Source organism: Equus przewalskii, chromosome 9 (assembly GCF_037783145.1).
Source record: "Equus przewalskii isolate Varuska chromosome 9, EquPr2, whole genome shotgun sequence".
NCBI classification, from domain to species: domain Eukaryota; kingdom Metazoa; phylum Chordata; class Mammalia; order Perissodactyla; family Equidae; genus Equus; species Equus przewalskii.
The window spans coordinates 78916942-78933159 of record NC_091839.1 but is presented as its reverse complement, the minus strand read 5'-3'; the positions used below and the strand labels follow the sequence as shown (position 1 = coordinate 78933159).

The 16218-nt window shown below is 38.8% G+C and overlaps 1 protein-coding gene and 1 long non-coding RNA gene across 5 annotated transcripts in view; one reads left to right on the top strand and one right to left on the bottom strand.

Moving 5' to 3' along the window:
* Window positions 1-12390, bottom strand: part of EYA4 (EYA transcriptional coactivator and phosphatase 4) — a 296887-nt gene extending 284497 nt beyond the window's left edge. For 3 of the 4 annotated variants that reach the window (XM_070557200.1, XM_070557206.1, XM_070557221.1), the window contains exon 1: window positions 12166-12387. The gene's annotated coding sequence lies outside the window, so the exon portion shown is untranslated. Of the gene's footprint in view, window positions 1-12165 lie in introns of all 4 variants that reach the window. The other variant, XM_070557212.1, reaches the window with a different exon arrangement.
* On the top strand, window positions 10790-15716 carry LOC139073420 (uncharacterized). The gene is made up of 3 exons (XR_011522143.1): window positions 10790-10955; window positions 14903-15051; window positions 15333-15716. It is a non-coding gene; the product is annotated as an uncharacterized lncRNA (long non-coding RNA).
* Window positions 15717-16218: the final 502 nt, after the last annotated feature.

Genomic DNA, 16218 nt, shown 5'->3' with positions numbered 1-16218 from the left:
TGGCTAAGGGCCCAAAGAGGATCACGTAACACTGAAAAAAATTCCAGATCCCTGGAAAACATTATAAAGACATTCCAGTCTATTTAATTTTTTAAAAATGATATTTATCAAATTGTTAGCCATCTATTAGACTAGGTGCATTCTGTGAACATATCACCATTTTAAAGTGTTGATAATATATCCTACTGGCCTTACCACTAGCCAAGAGATGCTGGTAAAATATTTTCCTACCACATAAGCCACTAGTCATCAACCATGTCAAACAACATTGTCAATTTGGATAACGATATTCTAAGTTGACTGTACTCATTAAGTAATCAAGAGATATATAATGTTAACCATATATTATTTTAAGCATATTTAAATCAAGCTAAATTACATACAGGAATTTAAGGCAAAACATTTATATTGATCACACATATGTAAATCTATTAATTGCTATGTTCTACAAATGAATAATTTTTAACCCAGCCTTCTCCAGAAGGGAATTTATTTACATATACGTATTTAAAGACTAGAAACAGAAATCTGTTTTAAAAATATCAAATAAATTAACGTAAGCTCTGTTCTCTTTGATAGATAGAAAAAATATACATAAAATAAAATCTACCAGTTTTTTTTTTTTAAATTGGCACCTGAGCTAACAACTGTTGCCAATCTTCTTTTTTTTTTCTTCGTTTTCTCCCCAAGTCCCCCCAGTGGATAGTTGTATATTTTAGTTGTGGATCCTTCTAGTTGTGGCATGTGCGAGGCCACCTCAGTGTGGCCTGACGAGTGTTGCCATGTCCACACCCAGGATCCGAACCAGGGAAACCCTGGGCCACTGGCGTGGAGTGCGCAAACTTAACCTTTCCGCCATGGGCTGGCCCCTAAAATTTACCATTTTAAGTGTACAGTTCAGTGGCTTTAAGTACATCACATTGTTGCGCCACCGTCACCACCATCCATCTCCAGAACTTTCTTCATCTTCCTAAACTGAAATTTGTACCCATTAAAAATAACTCCTGGGAGAAATAACAATAGACTCTGCAGAAATACAATGGATTATAAGAGAATACTATGAAAAACTATATGCCAACAGAATGGATAACCTAGAGGAAATGGATAAATTCTTGGACTCCTACAATCTCCCAAAGCCCACTCAAGAAGAGGCAGACAATTTGAACAGACCAATCACAAGGAAAGAGATTGAAACAGCAATCAAAAACATCCCAAAGAATAAAACCCCAGGGCCAGATGGCTTTCCTGGGGAATTCTACCAAACTTTCAGAGAGGATTTAATACCTATCCTTTTCAAGCTATTCCAAAAAATTAGGGAAGATGGAACACTTCCTAACACATTCTATGAGGCCAACATCACACTGATACCAAAACCTGACAAGGACACCATGAAGAAAGAGAACTACAGGCCAATATCACTGATGAACATAGATGCAAAAATTCTAAACAAAATTTTGGCAACCAGAATTCAGCAATTCATCAAAACGATCATACATCATGATCAGGTGGGATTCATACCAGGGACACAGGGATGGTTCAATATCCGCAAATCAATCAACGTGATACACCACATCAACAAACTGAGGAATAAAAACCACATGATCATCTCAATAGATGCAGAGATGGCATTTGACAAGATCCAACAGCCATTTATGATAAAAACTCTGAACAAAATGGACATAGAAGGAAACTACCTCAACATAATAAAGGCCATATATGACAAACCCATAGCCAACATCATACTCAATGGGCAAAAACTGAATGCCATCCCCCTGAAAACAGGAACGAGACAAGGATGCCCTCTATCACCACTCTTATTCAACATAGTACTGGAGGTCCTGGCCACAGCAATCAGGCAAGAAAAAGGAATAAAAGGAATCCAAATAGGGAGGGAAGAAGTGAAACTCTCGCTGTTTGCAGACGACATGATCTTATATATAGAAAACCCCAAAGAATCCATTGGAAAACTCTTAGAAGTAATCAACAACTACAGCAAAGTTGCAGGGTACAAAATCAATTCGCATAAATCAGTAGCATTTCTATACTCCAATAACGAACTAACAGAAAAAGAACTCAAGAATACAATACCATTCACAATCGCAACAAAAAGAATAAAATAACTTGGGGTAAATTTAACTAAGGAAGTGAAGGACCTATATAATGAAGATTACAAGGCCTTTCTGAGAGAATTGGATGACAACATAAGGAGATGGAAAGACATTCCATGTACATGGATTGGAAGAATAAACATAGTTAAAATGTCTGTTCTACCTAAAGCAGTCTACAGATTCGAGGCCATCCCAATCAGAATCCCAATGACATTCTTTACAGAATTAGAACAAAGAATCCTAAAATTCATATGGGGCAACAAAAGACCCCGAATTTCTAAAGCAATCCTGAGAAAAAAGAACAAAACGGGAGGCATCACAATCCCTGACTTCAAAACATACTACAAAGCTACAGTAATCAAAACAGCATGGTACTGGTACAAAAACAGGTGCACAGATCAATGGAACAGAATTGAAAGCCCAGAAATAAAACCACACGTCTATGGACAGCTTATCTTTGACAAAGGAGCTGAGGGCATACAAGGGAGAAAAGAAAGTCTTTTTAACAAATGGTGCTGGGAAAACTGGAAAGCCACATGTAAAAGAATGAAAATTGACCATTCTTTTTCGCCATTCACCAAAATAAACTCAAAATGGATCAAAGATCTAAAGGTGAGACCTGAAACCATAAGGCTTCTAGAATAAAACGTAGGCAGTACACTCTTTGACATCAGTATTAAAAGGATCTTTGCGGACACCATGCCTTCTCAGAGAAGGGAAACAATAGAAAGAATAAACAAACGGGACTTCTTCATCAGACTAAAGAGCTTCTTCCAGGCAAATGAAAACAGGATTGAAACAAAAAAAACAACCCACTAACTGGGAAAAAATATTTGCAAGTCATATATCTGACAAAGGCTTAATATCCATAATATATAAAGAACTCTCACAACTCAACAACAAAAAATCAAACAACCCAATCAAAAAATGGGCTGGAGACATGAACAGACATTTCTCCAAAGAAGATATACTGATGGCCAATAGGCACATGAAAAGATGCTCATCATCGCTGATCATCAGGGAAATGCAAATCAAAACTACACTAAGATATCACCTTACACCCGTTAGAATGACAAAAATATCTAAAACTAATAGTAACAAACGTTGGAGAGGTTGTGGAGACAAAGGAACCCTCATACACTGCTGGTGGGAATGCAAACTGGTGCAGCCACTATGGAAAACAGTATGGAGATTCCTAAAAAAATTAAAAATAAAACTACCATACGACCCAGCCATCCCACTACTGGGTATTTATCCAAAAAGTTTGAAGTCAGCAATCCCAAAAGTCCTATGTACCCCAATGTTCATTGCAGCATTATTTACAATAGCCAAGACATGGAAGCAACCTAAGTGCCCATCAACAGACGAATGGATAAAGAAGATGTGGTACATATATACAATGGAATACTACTCAGCTGCAAAACAGAACAAAATCATTCCATTTGCAATAACATGGATGGACCTTGAGGGAATTATGTTAAGTGAAATAAGCCAGCTAGAGAAGGATAATCTGTGTATGACTCCACTCATATGAGGAATTTAAAAATGTGGACTAATAACAGTTTAGTGGATACCAGGGGAAAGGTGGGGTGGGGGGTGGGCACAAAGTGGGGTGAAGTGGTGCACCTACAACACGAATGACAAACATTAATGTACAACCGAAATTTCACAAGATTGTAACCTATCATTAACTCACTAAAAAAAAAAAAAAAAACTCCTGGGGTCGGCCTGTGGCCGAGCCATTAAGTTCCCGAGCTCCCTTTCAGTGGCCCAGGATTTCCCCAGTTCAGATCCTTGGCATGGACCTAGCACCGCCATGCTGAAGTGGTGTCCCACATAGCACAACCAGAAGGACCCACAACTAAAATATATGACTATGTATTTGGGGACTTTGGGGAGAAGAAGAAGGAAAAGAAAAAGAAGATTGCCAACAGTTGTTAGCTCAGGTGCCAATCTTTAAAAATAAAATTACAAAGAACTCTCCACTACCCACTCTTGCCAGTTTCTGACAACCACCATTCTACGTTCTGTCTCCATGAATTTGACTAATCTCAGTATCTCATATGAGTGGAATAAAACGGTATTTGCTCTTTCGTTACTGGCTTACTTTACTTAGCATAATGTCTTCAAGGTTCATCCACGTTGTAGCATACGTTAGAATTTCCTTCCTTGGGCTGTCCCCCCCGGCCGAGTGGTTAAGTTTGTGCGCTCTGCTTCGGCAGCCCAGGGTTTCACTGGTTCGGATCCCGGGTGCAGACCTAGCACCACTCATCAGGCCATGCTGAGTTGGTGTCCCACACAGCAGAACTAGAAGGACCTACAACTAGAATGTACAACTATGTACCAGGGGCTTTGGGGAGAAGAAGAAAAAGAAAAAGATTGGCAACAGATGTTAGCTCAGGGCCAATCTTTAAAAAAACAAAAAAAAGCTTAAAAAAAAAAGAATTTCCTTCCTTTTTAAGGCAGAATAATATTTCATTATATGTATAGACCACATTTTGTTTATTCATTCATCCATCAATGGACACTTGGGTTGCTTCCACTTTTTGCCTCTTGGGAATAATACTGCTATGAACATGGGTGTGCAAATATCTGTTCGAGTCCCTGATTTCAATTCTTCTGGGTATATACCCAGAGATGAAGTTTCTGGGTTCTTTGCTATATATTTTTAATAAGTTCTCAGATCTACCCATTGGCTTATTTCATATTTTAAAGATGGCTTTTGCCGTTTTGAGGAACACAGTGTCACCATACCCTCCCTTGGAGTTTCCATAGTCAACACATTTCCTCTCCGTGTCCCCCTGCCCTGGAAGGGTTGAAAGATTTCTTACAAAACAATAGAAACAGGCTTCTTAAGAAGGTTTACTGTTTTTGACCTATTTATAAATTCCGAATATTCATTTTGCTTAAAGGGGCTTAAATTTTAGCTTTTGAAGAATCAAAGCTGGAAGAAACTTGGAAAAAAGCCCAAAATGTGCTCATTCCCCAGGCTTCATGTAGAGCCTCAACCTGCTTCAGCGTCACCCTCTTCTACTGCAGATCTCTGGAAGACAAAGCTTCCAAGCCTTCCTCGTCTCTTCCTAGGTTAACAGTCTCTCTCAAGAGCAGCTTCTTCATACCTAAGTGAAATCTAACTTTGCCGTTCTTCCTACTCTGCTCCTTTGCCAGCCCCTCTATCCACTCCTTCTTTCCATCTTGAACTTCATACTGCTCCCCAAATGTATACACTGATTGTTTAAAATTCAGCATTGTGTCATCTGTTGGAAGTCCTTCATGATCTGCCAGGATGACTTCCATTTTCCTTGTCTGAAAAATGGAGAGAAAAATGTCCTTACTCTGTCGGTTTGTTGTGAGAACTCAATGTAAAAAGATATGCTTACATACTATCCGAGGCACACGGTAAGTTCTCAATAAATGTTGGCTGTTGTTACCAATAAAACAAAATTTAACGGGGGATGAAAAATCAGTTGTTTCATATATTTATATTAAAGTTTTCTACATGTAAATATCATTATTATTTTACCATCCAGTTGAACTTTATTTTTGTTTTTTTTTCCTAATTAAATCTTACTTTCTTACCTTTCACTCATCCTAATGGCTCTTCCCTAAATCTTCACTAAATTATCATCTACTCAGCTGTATAGCCCCAAGCTGGATATGATTCCCAAGTCCAGGAATGAAAAATGTAAAATACAACTGGACATGGGAAGAGGAGAGATGCTAATTTTATTTTAATTAGCCATCTTCCATCTTTAAGATGCTTATTCCCTGAAAACCTGTTGAAATAATATCATGTTCTTCTTAGCCTTTTTGAGTCACAGATCCCTTTGCAAATACAATGAAAACTATGGATTGTCTCTCACCTCCCAAAAAATGCACACTCACAGTTTTACATTAAAATTCTGGGGGTGTATGGACCCCCCCCACAATGTTTCAGAGGAGTCCGTAGATCCCAGATTAACAATGAGTATCGTATAATATAAACATAGTAATTCTCAATTGTTCTATATTTCTACAAAATACACCTCAGATGTTTTATCCCAATATTCATCCCAATCTAGTACTTCCTGTATACACCTCTTTATTGTTTCCTAATGGTTAGACCAAGGCTGACTTAACCAAATGCTCTAGACTCTGCAGAGACCAACTGAGAGAACAAGGCAGAGGATTACCTCTGTGTATAGGATAAATTATCTTTTTTTTTCTTACCCTTGTATGACCGGTGTTAGGAAACTCCTCTTTAGGCAAAGATAGCACATTAAAAAAATTTTTAGGAGCTGGCCTGGTGGTATAGTGCTTAAGTTCATGTGCTCTACTTTGGTGGCGTGAGTTCAGATCCCAGGCCGGGATTTACACAATGCTCATTAAGCTATGCTGTGGGGGTGTCCCACATTCAAAATAGAGGAAGATTGGCACAGGTGTTAGCTCAGGGACAGTCTTCCTCCAGCAAAAAGAGGGGAGAGAAATTGGCAACAGATGTTAGCTCAGGGCCAATCTTCTACACCAAATGAAACCAAATAAAAAAAACTTCTAATTGTTTGGCGCATTTGAAAATTCTAAAACATAGAAAGATGAAAGGTTCTGAACTCATGTAATAGCTTAGAAAATATACTTCAATCCAGTCTCCTTCTTAAAAATAGTTTTTACTGGACTATAGAAACCTAACCGGGTAGATTTTGTGAGTTTTTGTGAAATATTAAAATAAATTGGATAACAATCTAACTAAGGTAGATTAAATTTGATTCATCCAAGGGCTTCTACGTCAATGAAGGAGATTTCTTTCTAGTCTATAATATTCATTAACATACAGGTAATCTGCTCCATATGAAAGCAAAAACTAATACTGGTGAGAACAGAGGAAATAGGACCAACTTTCTCTCCATGATGAATAAGGGAATTTAATTCTAAATCAAATACACTGTTTACCAGAAAGTCCTAACAATGTCATCCCAAGATGCTTTAATTTTAACTTTGTTCTATACTACATGCAACTTTAACTTATTTGATTGTAATTGACCTTATCACCTTATTCTTGATTGGCTATGCCTGACTCTTCAATACTCAGGAAGTCCTCCAAAGAAGTGCTCACAAATGGTCATCCTTCCCTATTTACCTACTTGTGTAGATCCAGTCATTGTGAGTTCTGCTGTGCTGTGTACCATCAGCAACCAGTCAGAACTCACCAGTACCCCAGAGTAATAAACATTTATAGCTGTTTGGGACTCAAGGTATCATTGAGTAGGAGCTTGACAATGTCAGGAGAATTTAAGGAGATTACTTCCAGTCAAGTTGTGGACTAATTGATGAACAGAAGGGAAGGAAGAAAGAGAGCAATTGAACTGCCAATGCTGAGAGCTTATCTAATTTCAACTGCTTATTCTAGAAATGAAAACATGAAGTAACTGATTACTCTTAGATTAGGACTGGACACATGGCTTAGGGGGAAAAATTAGTCATTTGAGATTCAAGAAACCTGCATTCTAGACTCAAATTTGCCATTAATGTTGGGTAAGACAGTTTTTCTGCATCTCAGTTGCCACAAATGTTAAATGAGAGGATTGGGTTAGAATTCCATGATGCTAATCTTTAACTAGGCTGTTTTAATTCCCAGGCTATTACTATTTCTTCTGAACATTTACATCTAAATATGAGCATAGTAAATGGTGGTCTTTACCATCAATTTGATATCAGAAAGTTCTGGTTATAGGAATAATTATAATTATTATTCAATTAATATTAACTGTTATGGGACAGATAATAGAATACGTCCTTTAAAATACATTAGCTAAGTTATACTTTTTAAAGTTATCAAGCAAATATTATTCCTTTCATTTTTTTAACCACAGACATAATTATTTATTTTTATAAATATATTAAGCAACACTTCCTGAGTATCACCCACATTTCTTGGTCCTGCAGATACAGCAGTAAATGATGTAAAAAAGGACCCTGTCCTTAAGGATAGAGAATTTAGACTATTTAAACAAAAAAATAAAGATAATCCCAGATGTGATCATTTAAAGAAACGTAACAGTGATTTTTCTAGAGAATATTGGGTGATGTGATTGTGGGGTGGGAAGACGTTGCCTTAGATTGGATGGTGATTTCCAAAAGACAGAACTCTGGGCTAAGGTACACATCAGGAGCGTAAATCAGCTATGCTGAGAGGCACAGAGACAGGAGGTGAAAAAGTCACACAGAAAGGAATGAGCTTGCCCTTCAATGAGGAGAAAGAAGGCCAGGGTGACATGGTGAGTTCTGAGGGTCAGGCAAGGGAAGCTTGGAGAAGTTTTGACAGAAACATATGTCTACAACAACTAAGAGCTTTTAAACATTAATACAGACGTATTCAGGGAGAATTTTTGCTTAAAACCCAAACTGACTGTAGATACTCCTGCCTTCTAAGGATGTGAGTCTGGGCGGACTTACATGTGTGTGAGTGTGTGGTTTGAGCAGGAATATTTCTTAAGAGTGAGGTGAAACTTGTTATACTCCTCTCTTCCCCTTGTAGAGATTGGCGAAGGACAAAACTGGGTAATACCTGAAGAAGATGTTTACAAGGACACCTAGGGAGTCCTTGGAAGTATCTCGGAAAGTCAGAGCTGAGTCTGAGGTTGGTTAGGGAAAGAGGAATTATCCTGTAAAGAAGAGGTGTTTAGTCCCTGTGACGTATGGCTGGGGGCCAACATACTTTTAAGTAGAGAAATCGCCAATATTCAAAATAGTGTAATTGCTGTGTAAACTGCTTTAGTCTCATCAAACTTTCAGTAAAGTCAGCTACACGGAAAGATGCTTTTTGTGAGCAGATTTGCTTTTTTTGAGGGAATTAAGGCAAAGGGCTGAGTTAATTCCATGTTCAAATTGATGCAGAGCAGAAAGGATGGAATTGATACAGGAGAAAGACTCAGAAGCTGGTCAAATCTGGAACCGAGGCCAGAAGAGACTATGAAAATATAAGTCCCCCAGGAATGTGCAGAAATCTTAGGAACAACACGGCTTGCACTGGCATGTAAGATATAGATGTATTTATTTATTTGTGCATCCATTTTCAGTATCTCCTCACTAACAGAAAAAAATAATTGGAGGAGAGAGGAAAAGAGAGAGCAAGACCGACTTCCTTCTTAGAAACTATAAGCATTCATGATACCAAAACATCTAATTGGTGAGAAAAAAATGCAAGTTAATGTTTAATATGAAGTAGTCAAAATAACTGGCTGATTGGGTAAGCTTTTCACTTTCCAACCACTTGCTATGGCACAATATAGACACAGCTGTAAACAAACATTTACGAGCAGAACTGAGTTACCTTATTGCAAATTTGGAGAAATTCATAAACATGCTCTCAGTTTTATCAGCAAGAATCCATGTGAATGACTTGTCCCGTTTGCTCAGGGATTCTGGAGTTTTTAAGTGGGTCGGAGTTTTGAAGTGTTGAAAGATATTATAAAGCACTTACAAGCATTCAGCTAGTCAGACTGCTCAATTAGCTGAACATTTATAACCTCGAAATTTTGACAGGGCGTGATTCATGTAGGAACGAGGCCTCGGACAACAGGTGGCTTTGTTGTAGGTATGCTTGAGAGAAAGCACGCAGAGAAAGGCGATGTGAAGGAAATAAAAACTGAACACGGAGAGAAAGCAAAAGTGAATTTAGGAGCACGGATTGTTCTCTTAAAAGAACGAAGTTATTGAAAAATTTAATTGATAAATTTTTAATGATAGCATGTTTTTCAAAATTTTTACTTAAGAATATTCCAGACATTCATTTATGGGACATACCACACACACAAAAAAACAGCCCATAACTAATATCTAATTATTATCTAGGCAACCCATACTAACTCCTGTTACAAATCTAAATTGAGTCATATTTACAAAAATAAAAGCAACAGGATTTGAGAAGTAAGAATTGAAATAACTAAAAAACTAAATCTACAGCATTTTAGCTTTTTTTCCCTGTAGCTATAGGCTGCTTATATTCTGGGGAGTATTTTAAGTCGCAAGTCATGTTTTAGAATAATACTTTTACCACTAAAATATATCAAATTTTAATTGAGGATTTTTTATCAGTTTTCTAAAGGAGAAACAAAAAGTGATTCATCCATCTAAATAAAAATATGCACTTTCAGGTATATGCAGATTTTTAAAACTTAAGTTAAAGGTACATGGAAATCCACTTGGGAGAAAAAACATCAGATTCTAAAATCTGGTTTATATGAATCCATAGAACAAATGCAAAATTTCCTTCATTTGGAGACTATTATGTACATATTATACTGGAGCAACGCTTTTTCTTCTTTTTTTTAACTTCCTAGGAGCACAAAGCTACTCATATTACCAGGAAAAAAAACAATTCATGGAACAAGCAGCAAGTAAACAATTTCTCCCAGAGGATCCAGAAAAGAAAAAAACCCACCTCAAATGAAGCAAAAAAGGAAAAAAGAAAAACCCTTATTATATTATGGCTACTTCTCTCCGAGGAGGAGTTGCAAGCACTCCTAAGGATCATGTCCAACAGCCTCACGCCATCCTGCGAGGTATAAAGAACGGGTACTGGTGCTCTCGCGCCTTGAAATGTTTATATGGGGAGAGTGGCTCTCCCAGGCGGGCTGGAGCACTGCCAGGCAGTAACTTTCCTCTCCTCCTCGAGGAAGTGAATCAGGGCCGCCCTGGCCCGGATCAGTTCGCAGGTGTCCAGCACCCAGTAGGAGACTTGGTCCCTGACCCCCCCAGCGCCCACTCCCTCTGGACTCCTCGGGGAGGTGTGCCATCAGCGAGGTGAGCTCACCGCACCACTGAGTCCGGACCGCTTGGAAGAGCGTGCACCTGTGTGGTTCAGGGTCACAGGTGCGTGATTCGGTTCTCCAAGGTTCCCGCTCCCATCTTGTAGACGGGCAGCCAGCGTTCCCCCGGAGCAGTCCCAGGGCTACCACCTGCCTCTACCCAGTCAGCAATGGGCGAAAGCAGAACATAGTCCTTTAAGCTCAGCACTCGTTACCTCCTCGTAATGCTGCTTAACATTAAAGGCATAGTAAAGTCATATTGCTGCTTATCAACTTTTCTAAAATAAACGTGAAAAAGATTAAGTGAAAAACCAGTAAGGAAGCTTAGACGTTTCTCCTCCTTTACTTGCTTAGTCATTTCCCCCCTTAACATTATTAAGCAAGAAGCAATTTTGATAGACTAGAATACTAATCCTTGACTACTTGTTCGTACAAACTCCCAGCGTCCCCTCGACCATTCTTGTGCTTACTCGGGCCTCAGTACAACCCTGTAGAGTAGATTGTTACTGTGATTATTCCTCATTTTGTGGGTGAACCTGGAGTTCAAAGAAAATAATTTATCAAAAATCAAACTGCTGGGACAAACCACAGTCAATATTTAAATATGGAACTTCCGACTCTAAATTATATTTCATTTTCTTTGCCCCTATAACTCTAACAAATCTAAATAAATAGTTTTCTGAGAAATAATTTATTACAAAACCTGTTATCAACCCAATAGGAACACATACTAAAAGTATAATTTTTGAGTAATTTTCAAAGAGACTTTATAAAAATGTGTCTGTGCTCAGTTCATTGCTTACATGTGCAAAATACTTTTCTCACTGTTCATAAAATCAGAAAAAGATCATACTTCAACATCTTAGGCATTCACTATTAACTCCTTAAAAAACCTTTCCTTTGTGAATTTTTTTTCTTTCACAGTTTGAAGAATGAGAAAATCTATTAGGAAACTTAGCTGTTACAAGTAAAACCGAAAGAAAAGAACAAAAGAAATCAGGAGCAAGAGAGAGAAATTTAGCAATGATATTTTTTGATTTTTTTTTTATCATGGTGATTTAGTCAGGAAAAGAATGAAATACGGTGCTCTGTGGGTGAAAATATCATTTATATGTACAAGAATGAGTTAAATTGGCATTGGCTATAAATGTTGTCCATGAATGAGCTTTTAGATCAAAAACAAAAACAAATGCAACACACATTACTGATAGAAAATATAATTAAAAAGCAGAACAATTAATTAGCAAGCATGGAATAGTCCACAAATTACTTACAAGGATAAGTTAAGCCCTGTCAAGGCTCCTGCGGTCTGCTTCTATGTGAGATGTTCATTGTACACGTTGTAAAGATTGTTTTTTCCTTCTGCTAAAAGCTCCATGACTTTCTTGGCAAGACCGAATGTAAGTTGTTCTTACCGAATATCAGAACTGTCATAATTATGATTTTTAGGGTCATCCAAATTAATTACAACTTCAGGCAGTGACATGGACTAAAATAGCAAGAGCTGCCAGTGATCTAAAACTACTCACAGCGTGTCTCAGCGAGTACTTGGCCAGGAGCACATGTCGCTTAAAAAAAGCACATAACCCTTTAGACCCAACGGTCAATTAGCCCTTGGTGGAAATGTCAGCCATAAGTATGAAAAGACCTTTCAATTAGTTACATACTATTTTCCTCTAATTAGTGAGAACTGATTTTAATTTTTCCCCCTTCTTTTCTTAAATGGGACCACATGGGATCAAGTTTAGAGGGCAACTGCTTCGTTAAAGAAAGAGAGAGAAAAAATGAGAGCAAGATGGAGAGCTAGAGCAAGTGAGAGAGAGAGAGGTAGTTTTTCTTCTCAATCAACCCCATGATTCTTCTAGAGATAGGCTAAGTAAATGCCTATCAAAAATGAGAATCTTTAGAGATTTCTGGGGAACTTCGCTGGGGCTGTGCTGCTGAAGTAAAACATTAAGACATTTTCCAAAGTTTCTGGCAAACAAAGTATAAAAATAATCAGAGTCTGTGAGGCCAGTCCAGTGGCATAGTGGTTAGGTTCATAGTTTCCACCTTGGCAGCCTGGGGTTCGAGGGTTCGGATCCTGGGCAGGGACCTAGACACTGCTCATCAGCCATGCTGTGGTGGTGTCCCACATACACAATAGAGGAAGATTGGCACAGATGTTAGCTCAGGGCCAATCTTCCTCACCAAAAACAAAACAAAACAAAAACAGTCAATCTTCACCTGACTGTTGTGCTGCTTGCCAAACATATGTAGGACTTTATAAATATAGTGATTTAAATAGACTATAGTTAAAAGAATATCTTAAAATTACTTTTGTGAAGCAGTTTTGAAAGGACTTTTGAAATATTTGAATAGAATCGACTTTGAAATAATTCTAAGTTCTAGCCAATCTCTAATATCTGTCTAAAGTTCAAGTATCATTGGGTTATGGGTTGGAAAACTTTTGCAAAAGTACATGCATTTCATTCTCTATTCCATGGAATGGACAACAACAATATGATAAAATTCCATTTTGCTGAAATTTTAAATTTATTTCTACATTTGAGAATATCAACCTTTGGAGGAAAGAATGTTCTGAGTCTTTACCTCTTTAACCTAACTTTTAAAAGTGCTTTTAGGTCATCAAATTATAAGGAGAGAGTTAGATTCATTTACTCATTTAAAAGTAGAATTAAAAAGCATATTACCTTTCAGCTTGATTTATTTGTCTTTATTCATTTAAAAATGTTAACTTGGAATTTGCACATGGGAATTTCCAAATGAGGTAGCAGGCATATGATATTTCACTAGCAGTTTTTACACTATGCTAACAGTAAGTAAAAAAGATTGACATAAAAAAACATTAAGCATTCACAGTTGTGTTTGCATCTGTCCTGACATTATTTAAGACAAACTACCTAAACTTTCTTAAAATCCAAAATTCGTGGTACAAGAGCTCAGCAGTGCCCTCAGTCTTCCACATGCAGCTTTAATTCAAACAAAAAGCAATTTCACAAGCCAGATATAGGTAACTATCCCAAGAAATCCCTGTGTCATCGTACGAAGAAAGGTCAAGACCGAAAAACAGAAAACCAAAACCAAAACCCCCAGGTAAAGTCAGAACTTAGAAGGAACAGCTTCTGCTCACTAGCAGGATTCCTTCCTGTTCTAATAGGATCGAACAAAGAATTCAGTTTATTCAGTTGTCTGGGCAGGAAGCACGCTCTCAAGAACCTATGAGTGTGTGCAGATTTTGTAGAGAATGTGATGACTTTCTCTTCCTCACTTCTCATGTTTAGATGGAGAGCGTGAAAGCACTGCGGAAGAGCTCAATCCAGAAGTGGGGCAGGGAGGGGCTGGGCTCCCAGAACTTATATCCCAAGGGAGTCCCAGTGTTTTTCAATACAACAGGCTCCAATGCCATCCCCCAGCTGGTGTAACCTCAGGAGGGGACACAGTTGCCTGCTGACTTTGTGAAGACCAGGCCTGTTGGACCAGACATCCTCTTCTCTCAAGCTCCTGGAAGAGTTACCTGCCTCCTCTCCTCTTTCTGCCATGAGCCAGTTTTAATTGGGAGATGTTTTCCCCCAGTCCTGAAGCTGTCAACTAACTAATTCTTGACTCCCCATCCCTACCACAGAAGCGACACCAAGGTATCAGAGTGTCATTCAGCATTAAAGATTTGGGTAACTCACGTTTTGTGAAGGGCTGTGAGAATGGCTTCCTTTTAACTAGTCTCCAAGATTTACTCCAGATTCCTTCAATTTAAGTGCATGCTATATGCCAGAAAGACTTTTCTAAAAGGAAACGTTTCCTATTTTTTCAATTTCCTTTCCTATTTTAAATCTTCTGTGGCTCCTCATTACCTGTATTTATAAGACTGCTTCCAAACACAGCAGACGCTCCAAAAACATCATAAAATACCTATCACCTTTGGCATACTAGACAATATTTCAACGGCACCTCCTGAGGAAGGCCCACGGGCAGGGGGAGCTTTCTCTCAGATCACTCCTACCCATTTTGCAGGTAGAGGCGGAGCTCAAACATTGCCAACCAGTATAAAAGGCTGATTCTGGGTGAAGAGCAAAAAAGGTAAAAGAAGGGAAGAACTACGGAAATGAGGAAGAAAGGAGGAGGCAAGATTTCTCGCCAATTCTGAGGAGATGGCCCAGCAGGTGCCCAATGCCAGTGAGGGTAACTGGGGGTGGGGGGGAGGGATAAAGCAGAATGGCCACTTCACAGAGCCGGCTTTCTGGGCATGTCATCTGGGCAGTTGCATGTGGCCCCCCAATCAGATGGGCCTCACCCTTGGTTTAATGTTCTGCTGTCACCATCTTGAAATTCTGAATAATTTTATTTTTGAACTTGTGTTTTACAACTGAAATCTAATGAGACAGTTGAGCAGTTGAGAGAGGAGATACGCTCAATATGTGTCCACTGCCCCTTGCCTCCCCAGGAGTACAGAATTCCAGTGGACTCACTGAGTTCATCGAAACTCTGAGTGTAAGCCGAGCGTGTTGTGTCTACTGCTGTCAGCCCCAAGAGGCCAGGCTCTTCCCTAGAACCAGAAGATGGTTCCAACGCAGAAGACACACAATGATGTTCTAAAAAACACAGTGACCCAGAGAATCTCTCATATCCTTTCTTTTTTTTTTTTCTTACTTCCCTGAATTAGCCAACCACCTACTCTAAAAATGATGACATAGAGGGAAAGGGAAAAATAGGTCAACCCATTGATTCTTTTCCTGTCAGTCTTTCTCGTCCATCAGGAAGCCAAAGGTAGAGACTGTTGGTAAGAATGTGTGTACCATAAATGAAATAAAAAGAATTGTGTTTTGTGCATGGCTTCTGCTTTTCTTTGTTGTTCGTGCCATGGAGTGGATTCTGACTCCTAGCCACCCTGTGGACAGCATGTCCTTCCCTTGCTAGATCAGACAATATTCCACTGCTATTCACAGGGTTTTCAGAGCCAGCTTTTTTGGGAAGTGGATGGCCAGGTCCTTCCTCCTAGTCTGTTCTGCCCTGCAGAAACCTGTCCACCCTGGGTCATCCTGCTGGTATTTGAAACACTGGTGTTACCGCTTTCAGCTTTCAGCATCACAGCAACACACAGCCAGCACAGTACGACAATTGATAGACGGGTGGTGTGGTTCCCCGGCCAGGACACAAACTCGGACCACAGCGGTGAGAGTGCCAGACTTAACCACTAGCCCACCAACAGCTACATGTACGAGCTGTGAAATATAAATTGTGTGATTTTGGTGATTTCACATACAACTTAAATGCTCTTATATTTGCGTTTAAAACTGGCACTACCCCAGATGAAGCTGAACGGCAAAATT